Source organism: Mastomys coucha, unplaced genomic scaffold (assembly GCF_008632895.1).
Source record: "Mastomys coucha isolate ucsf_1 unplaced genomic scaffold, UCSF_Mcou_1 pScaffold6, whole genome shotgun sequence".
Taxonomy (NCBI): domain Eukaryota; kingdom Metazoa; phylum Chordata; class Mammalia; order Rodentia; family Muridae; genus Mastomys; species Mastomys coucha.
This window is the reverse complement of record NW_022196912.1, coordinates 76,815,057-76,823,535: the sequence shown is the minus strand read 5'-3', so window position 1 is coordinate 76,823,535 and position 8,479 is coordinate 76,815,057. Positions and strand designations below refer to the sequence as shown.

At 36.6% G+C, this 8,479-nt stretch overlaps 1 protein-coding gene and 1 pseudogene across 7 annotated transcripts in view; both read right to left on the bottom strand.

The window, feature by feature from the left end:
* The window catches only part of Lrfn5 (leucine rich repeat and fibronectin type III domain containing 5), a 297,221-nt gene that overhangs the window by 237,851 nt on the left and 50,891 nt on the right, over window positions 1–8,479 (bottom strand). The window lies entirely within an intron of this gene.
* Window positions 6,685–7,854, bottom strand: LOC116080785 (annotated as a pseudogene).

Genomic DNA, 8,479 nt, shown 5'->3' with positions numbered 1-8,479 from the left:
AAAAAAAAAAAAAGAAGTTACTACCATGGGTGACAACTGTCTTTATTCAAAAAGGACATTCATTTCAAATGATCTCTTCTCGCACAGCTTAAGGGGTGTTAACTATAGTAAATGGGTGCATCTATGAAGAGCAGCCAGCCAATGCAGTATGCTTTACTTGATTCCATTTGTGGCTAAACTGCACTGTTTCAAATAAAGGATTTGAGCAGCTCTGTGCTCAAGAGGACTGAATTCAGTTTCCAGTGCCCATATCAGCTCACAATTGTCAATAATCGATAATCTCAGCTTCAAGGCATCTTGGACTTTCTTCTGGCTTCCATTGGTGCCTGTGCATGCCCACATCCCACATATACGTATACACACATGCACACACACACACACACACACACACACACACACACACAAAACAAGGGGAGAAGGAAGGAGTGAGAAAGAGAAAGAAAGAGGGAGACGCAGAGGAGAAATAAATGATCATATAGCAGAAATCTTAAGTGGTATACTTTGATACTTAGCTATCTCTTTTTATTCTTTGTAATGGAGTGCTGTAGTATCACATTCATAGATTCTTAGATACCTGTAAGGAAAGACTGAATTCATCATAGAACAACTCCACTTGCACTCTCATTTCAAGTTTGTTCTATATATGTATACACCCAATTTTAATCTTGTTCTGTTTGTCTTTTGTATTATAGCTGATATTATTTATAGCCCTTTTCTATGCACAGAAATCAGAGATGCACAGAGAGCAACTCAGAAGGGCAGCTTGAGGATATTCTGCTTATAAATTTCAGCATTTGCCTCAGACAACTCCAGAATTAGAAGCTGCCATCTCGGGGCAGCGAAATGACTGTGTTATTGTGGCATAATCTGAACACTCATTAAAAGTTTCCACTAGGAAGCTCAAATTGGTTGTGGTTGTTGGGCATTCAGCAGAGTGCTGTGATTGCAAATAATTTGCACAATTTGATCCTTCTCATGAGCAGAAGACAGAATATATTCATTTTCTTTAAGACACTGCTATAAATAACCCTCTTCTAATGTCATATTAATTTCTGTTTCTTGTATATAAAAAAGGGACAAAGAGAAAAATCAATATAATTTGTAGATATATTGAATTTTAATAAAGTCAGTAACATATTTTTAGCCTTTGCATACAAAATTGTACCATTTTCCCTCTCCTCTTTCTCTCTTCTCTCTTTTCCTCTCTCCTCTCCTCCCTCTCCTCTCTTTCCCTCTCCTCTCTTCCCTTCTCCTCTCTTCCCCTCTCCTTTCCTCCCCTCTCCTCCTGTCTCCTCCTCTCTATTGCATTGCCTTCTATTGCCTTCCATGCCTTCTATTGTCCTCTCCTCTCTCTTACCTCAGAGATATTACTTTCACATATAACAACAGAAGTGAACCTGTTGATTAAGAATTTGAAGATGATATTCTAATATGTAGCTCAATATATGTGGATAATAATGTACTTTAACTATATCATGAACAGATTATAATAAATATGTCCCTTTATATTTTGACAATCCGTATAAATATGTATAAATTTGTTATTTAAGATCTGGTTACAAAGGTGATTTCACAAACTAAACTACAGTTACTAATATTCAAATTTTATGCATATTTACACATCGTCTTACAATAAAATTTTTTCTAACTACCTTGCCAAGGAAGAATAAATGTAAATTCCCTTTCAACGCGATTGCCACTGGGTTCCAGATTAACTGCTAATAAATTTGGTTTGCTCATCACTTATATTGACATTGAGCATTCCTCTCTTTTCCTCAAGTTTGTTGATTATGGTATTATTAAATTTTGAGAAACAAAATGTAATTTTCCTCAAGCTTTGACATAAGTTGTTATTCTTTTGTAACACAATTTTTATTGACTCTTTGTGAATTTCATCATATACCCTAATCACACTCATTTCCCAGTCCTGCCATATCTGCCCTCCACCCTTGTAATCTCCCACTGAAATGAAAATTATAAAATAAAATAAAATAAATAAAAACAAAACTCACCAACAACTTTGTACAATGAATTGCTTCTCTGTCAACTGCACCCTTTTTCATACCGATCACAGCTGTCATCACAGTCACATCTCCAGTTCCTCTGTGCATGTACCATTTTGCTCATTATCTTTCCTGCCTCTCTATCACCTGTTCATTGTAGCACTGGCATTGTAAATGGTAGTGTGTCACACAGTACACCCTTTTGAACAGCTTTTGTTGTGAGTTACTGGTCTGGTACAAGACCTCTGGCTTCTTCCACACTATCAATAATGGATCCTTACTAGGATTCCTCTTGAATATCCTGCTGTTGCTCTGTGTCAAGGAGATCCTACAGCTTTGGTCCTTCAGGACCTGCCCCTGCTACAGCACTTCATATTGGGGTAAACATTGGGCTAGGCTGAATCTAGACCCTCTGGGTGGACTGAGCTTGTGTGGTAGCTGAGTTGATCAGCCTGCCAGCTCTCTGGCATCTGGGACAGCACCTGGGCCTGCATCACAGGCCCACAGACCAAGACATGACCTTCAGGGGCAGTACTGGCCAGACATTGCCATGGCTTCAAATGGCAGTGCATATCTCTCACATCAGGCTATTCTTCACTTCCTTTGCATCCTCAGTTCTGCCTCTCTTAATAGGACACAAACCACTCAACTTTTATTTCCTTCCTTTCTCTCCATGATATACTTGCTCAAAGTAGTGTCCTCCACCCACACCACAAGAGGTAGGCAGGCACCTGTCTGTCTTCTGGCTGCCTGCTGCATGACTGTGGGGGGGGCCTCTGGTTAGACCATTGCCCCTTTTATGAAATGCCTAATCAATCACTGCATTCTTTTGTAGCTGATTTCAAATTTCACTATTGTTATATTTGCTGTGAATGAGAGTGTCAGAGGTACAATGAATTGTACTGAAACCCTCTTGCTTGTTCTCCATCTCAGCTGCATATCACACTGAGCAAATATACCTTCGAATACCCTTTTCACTTCACTTCATTTGTAAATGCCAAAATGCAAACAGAAAACATTCTTGGAGTCAGATTTTTAGGTAGTTTGATAACATTTGCCTTTGAGTTTTACAAATATAAACTATATCTGATTTTATTTTAGTGTATTAACAATGAAAAGTTCAATATTTCTGATTTTATTTTAATCCTTACCGATAAAAATTTTCTTAAATTATTTTATCACATTTTAAACTATATCACCATTATTCATTAAGTAATCTGTACTTGCCAAGTAGTATTATATACTACATTGGTATGCTTATGCTTATCTTTTATAACTTTTTTAATCACATTAAATATTTGCTGATTTACAACAAAATTTAAATGCATGTATTTTCAATTACATCTTAAGATTTGACAAGGCAAACATTAGATTATTTTCCTATTTCTCATAATATTCATGTTTTAATGTGTTTTTTTTCTTAATGTAGTTGAAAATTATTTCATGAGTTTTCAACTAGAAGTAGAATTATTGTATTTAGGGAAGGACAGACTGAATCTTATAATACAAAAGAACTAGGACAAGTGACATCTGTAAAATCCTACTCACAACACTTACAAATGTCATTTATTTTGTTGAATGTTACCTATTAAGTAATCTTTAAAATTAGTCACAGTTAATTTGACGAATAATCTACTAAATTATTCTTATCCACAATAATGAGGTAGAATGATAAATTCTCATTATTTGAATATTTATATGGACTTGGGAAATTTGGGTTGATAAAATAGTCTGCATGATTCTTAATTTCTTATGTCCAATTTTCTGAATACTTCATATCCAGTTATAAGCATTGATAGCAACTTTAATTACAGCATCTTGTTAGACTCTATTGTCAATAATAACTACTATACTTACATATTACAATAGAATGATTCCTCACTAATCAAACTGCTCATTAAGCTTGTATATGACCTTCAGAACTACACTACTAAAAATACAGAATGTACATTTAGAATGTTGCCTCAAATCACTCCATTAAATTTATTCTTATTTTCTATTATTTTGTGAATATGTGTTTGTGTGGGTGTGCATGTGCACATGCACATGTGTGTACATTTGTGTGGAGGCAGAAGTCAACAGCAGTTATTCTTCCTCATTATACATGATACATCATTGTAACTGGAGCACCAAGATTTGCATAGAGTATTTGGCCAGCAAGTCTGTGATTTACTAGACTGGTAATACAGACGAATCCATCATACCTAGATTTTTACATATTGTTTTAGGGGATCAAATACAGCCCCTCACACTGTGAACATGCTCTTCACTAACCACCTCCCCAGTAATATTCTAGGTACTATTGTATTAATTTATCTTTTTTATTTCTTAATATGTTTTATTGTTTTATTCAGATAGTAAGACTAATGTTCCTAATGCGTGCTCCTTTATATTTTCCTTATGCTGATTTCCTGGCCATTAAGTAAAAGCATCATAAATTCAACAAGCAGTTTATTGCCACTGTTCTGATGAAATGGTGAGAGACCAAAATTTTAATTCTCATGAATTTTAACATATTCAAAGTACATTATTTAACTTAAGACTAAAAAACTGTGCCTTAACTTTATTAAAAATGATAGCCACGGTTCCTCTGGAAATTGGACATAGTTCTACCAGAGGACCCAGCTATATCACTCCTGGGTATATACCCAAAAGATACTGTAACATGTAATAAGGACACATGCTCCACCATGTTCATAGCAGCCTTATTTACAATAGGCAGAACCTGGAAACAACCCAGATGTCCCTCAACAGAGGAGTGGATACAGAAATTGTAGTACATCTACACAATGGAGTACTACTCAGCTATTAAAAACAATAAATTTATGAAATTCTTAGGGAAATGGATGGATCTGGAGAATATTATCCTGAGATAACCCAATCACAAAAGAACAAACACAGTATGCACTCTCTGATAAGTGGTTATTCTTAGAAAAGTTTGGAATACAGGAAGAACAAGCCACAAACCACAAGAATCTCAAGAAGAAGAAAGACCAAAAGGTGGACATTTCATTCCTTCCTAAAAGGGGGAGCCAAATACCCATGGAAGGAGTTGCAGAGATTAACTATGGATCAGAGACTGAAGGAAGGGCAAGCCAGCCTAAATATAGCTATCTCCTGAGAGGCTCTGACAGTACCTGACTAATACAGATGTAGAGGCTCACAGCCATCCATTGAACTGAGTACAGGGTCCCCAATGAAGGAGTTAGAGAAAGGACCAATGGAGCTGAGGGGTTTGCAGCCCCTTAGGACAAACAACAATATGAACTAACTAGTACCCTCGGAGCTCCCAGGGTCTCAACCACCAACCAAGGACTGCACATGGAGGGGTCTGATTGTTCTGGCAGCATGTGTATAGTAGAGGACTGCAAATTCGATCATCAATAGGAGGAGAGGACCTCAGCCCTGTGAAGGTTCTGTGCCCCAGTATAGGGGAATGCCAGGCCAATAAGTGGGAGAAGGTGGGGTGGCAGGCATGGGGAGGGGGAAGGAAACAGGGGTTTGTTTTTGTTGTTTTTGTTTGTTTCTTTGTTTTTTGGAGGAGAAACTGGGAAAGGAGAAATTTACATGTAAATAAAGAAAATATCTAATAAAATAAATAAAGAAAGAAAAAATAAAAATAAATATATCCACATTTTGTGCAATTCTCAGGCAGTAATTTTACTTTTGATACTTTACTACTGGCAATTAAACATACATTATGTGAAAATGTAGATTCTAATAAGGGGTTTGTCAGTATGGAGACAAGAAAAACAAACTGTAAAATAAACATACAATAGCTCTTAAAAATGATAGCCACATCAGTTTAATTACATATGTGATACTACCCACTTAATTTATTAAAAATTGTAATAAACATAATAATAAACTAGTGCTCCAAACTGAAGCTGTTCACAGGGAAGACATTCTAAGAAGACACAAGAGACTAGTTTGCAATACAAAGTACAGATTCCTTCTAGAGATGGAGAAATAAAAGGACAAATCTAGTCACTAAAAGACAATTCACTGTACACATTTTATTTACAATTTTGTACACTGTCTTAATATGGATGTGGCTGCTTTTCTACTTGAGCCATTATAACCAAAGCAAAATAACCTAAGTAAAACAAAGTGTTAAAGTACAGCATAAAAATACAAAAGCAGACATATTAATTCTAGTTAGGAATGTAATTATGGTTTTACATTTTTACAGTCCACAACTATGTTTAGGGACTGTAGATCACTGATTTGAATGAAATGCATAAATTTGTAGCAAAATTTTGTAGTTACAGAAAAAAAAATTTACCAAAGAATGCACAAATTTCATGTTTATACATTCTTTCTGAATCCTTCACCAATGTTACATGCGGAAAAAAACAAAAGCAAAACAATGAAAAACTGAAATCAGAATCACTAATATTATCAAGGAGGGAAGCACATACATTAAGTGTAGCAGCCATCAGCCAGAGGACAGCAAGGACGATGCTGTGAAAGGAGACAGAAGGCTGTTTCTCAGACTCTCACACCAGCGAAATCTGCTCTTGCATGGAGTGGAACAAAGCCAGATCTTTTCCGGCTAAGGTCATAGAAATGCAAGTTCTTTTTTGAATACTGTGGAAAGGCAAATGTGTATATCATGGTAATTCTAGCTGGCTGTTACAGAGCTGCTTAGGAACACATCTGCAGGTTCTGGGGTGTGATATACTATAATGCTTTGGTTGGCATAGTAGACACACTAGCAAAATTTGGGGGTTGGAGAGGAAAATGAACACAGAAGTATAAGACAAAGGCGAATGAGACTTTGCCTTCTTATATCTTAGCAACACTTGGATGGAATCAACTTCAGTGCCATCCACTCTGTTTTGATGAGGCGTTGGTTCAGCTTCCAATCTCAATTGCATAATGCAGTCTCCTGTGAGAATACTCAGAAGGTATCTTCTTAAACAACAAATCTATTTTTAGTGGTGGAGTCGCCCTTTGTAGCTGTGTCTGCGTGGGGCTGATAACCAATCACTGTCTTCAGAGGAAGCCCTAACCTTTCCTTGTATACCTTCCCTATGTGTGTGGCTGCATCTCTGTTTTCACACTCAGTAGTCCATATTGCTATCTTATCACCTTTAGTTCTAACATTAACAACAGCCCCATACATATCATCGTTGTAGTCATCAAAAGATTCTCCCATAAGGCACAGCAGTGTCTCTAGCCAAAAGCCATCAAGGTCACTTCATCTCTGCTGCTTGTTCAACGTAATTAGCCATCGTCCTCCTTGTTTGTTTTTCTCATCTTTCCACATGGGCTCAATACCATCCTTCAAAAGTGCGTAGTCACAGCTAGGCATTAAATTACTAGACAACTGGATATGGCTGTATAGAACCCAAAAGTCATCAACAGTATTAAACTTAGAGATCAATCAAAGGTTTGATTGCCAAGTTTTGCTTTTATCATTTTAAAAAAAACAGAGTACGTACCTATTCTGTAGAAGGTGTTTAATGTAATGCTCTGGATTAGCAACCTCCTGATTAGACTCTGTTTTTTCATCTTCTGCAGGAGGGGATTAGTGGTAGAGGTGGATTCTGGTTCCACAGTTGCCAACCGTATTAATTTATCTTTACTTCCAAAGATTTTACTTTTCTGAAAATTACCAGTATTTACATATCATGCCTCCTGCTATTTCAAATGTGTTTGTCATTATTATCTGGACTACTGCTTTGATTTTGATGCTATCTGAGAGGTGTTATCTATCCAATCCCTTCGAGAACTTAATGGCCCCAAAATATCTGGATCAAATATGGCCTCACTTCTGATCTTGAACTTATAGTCATTGTTCATATCCCACTGGTCACCCAAAATAGGCATGATGTAACCTGAATTCATTTCCTTCCTGAGAAACCAAATCCTTCTTCCAGTTTCACTTACTGGTCAAAGTCAAAATATAAACCCATAATATCACTTCCAATAAATTCATTCCTCCTTGTCTCTACCTCATTAGTTAGAGGAGCTTTATATTGTGACTCCTTCACAAGTTACTTAAAATGTACAAATTTAGTGTTCTTCCTGAGGGAGGCTAGAGAATATAAAATAACTATCCCAATACCTTAGGAACTTGGTGAAAATTCAAGCTTACTTTTGATTGATTGAGTGTGTGTGTGTGTGTGTGTGTGTGTCTAGTTTGGACTATTACTCTTCCAAAATTTTTATCAGGTTTACTTATGCACTTGTCTCTCATTCTGTGGCATAGAAGCAAAGGAAAGATTTTCCTATGTTTTCAGAATGTGCTCAGTTCTTCCTTCAATTCACTACAGATAAGAACAGGATAGATTTCCCTTAATGCTATGCTAAGCTAGTCTAGACTGCAAGCTACTTAAAAGCTTGCTAGAATTGGTGCTTACAGAAGTGTGATACCTCTGGGAAACAGAACCCAAGAACAGTATCCAGGGAGTTTTGTGTGAATCTGCACAGTAGATGGTTCACTAAGCAAATTCACTTACCACCAAGCT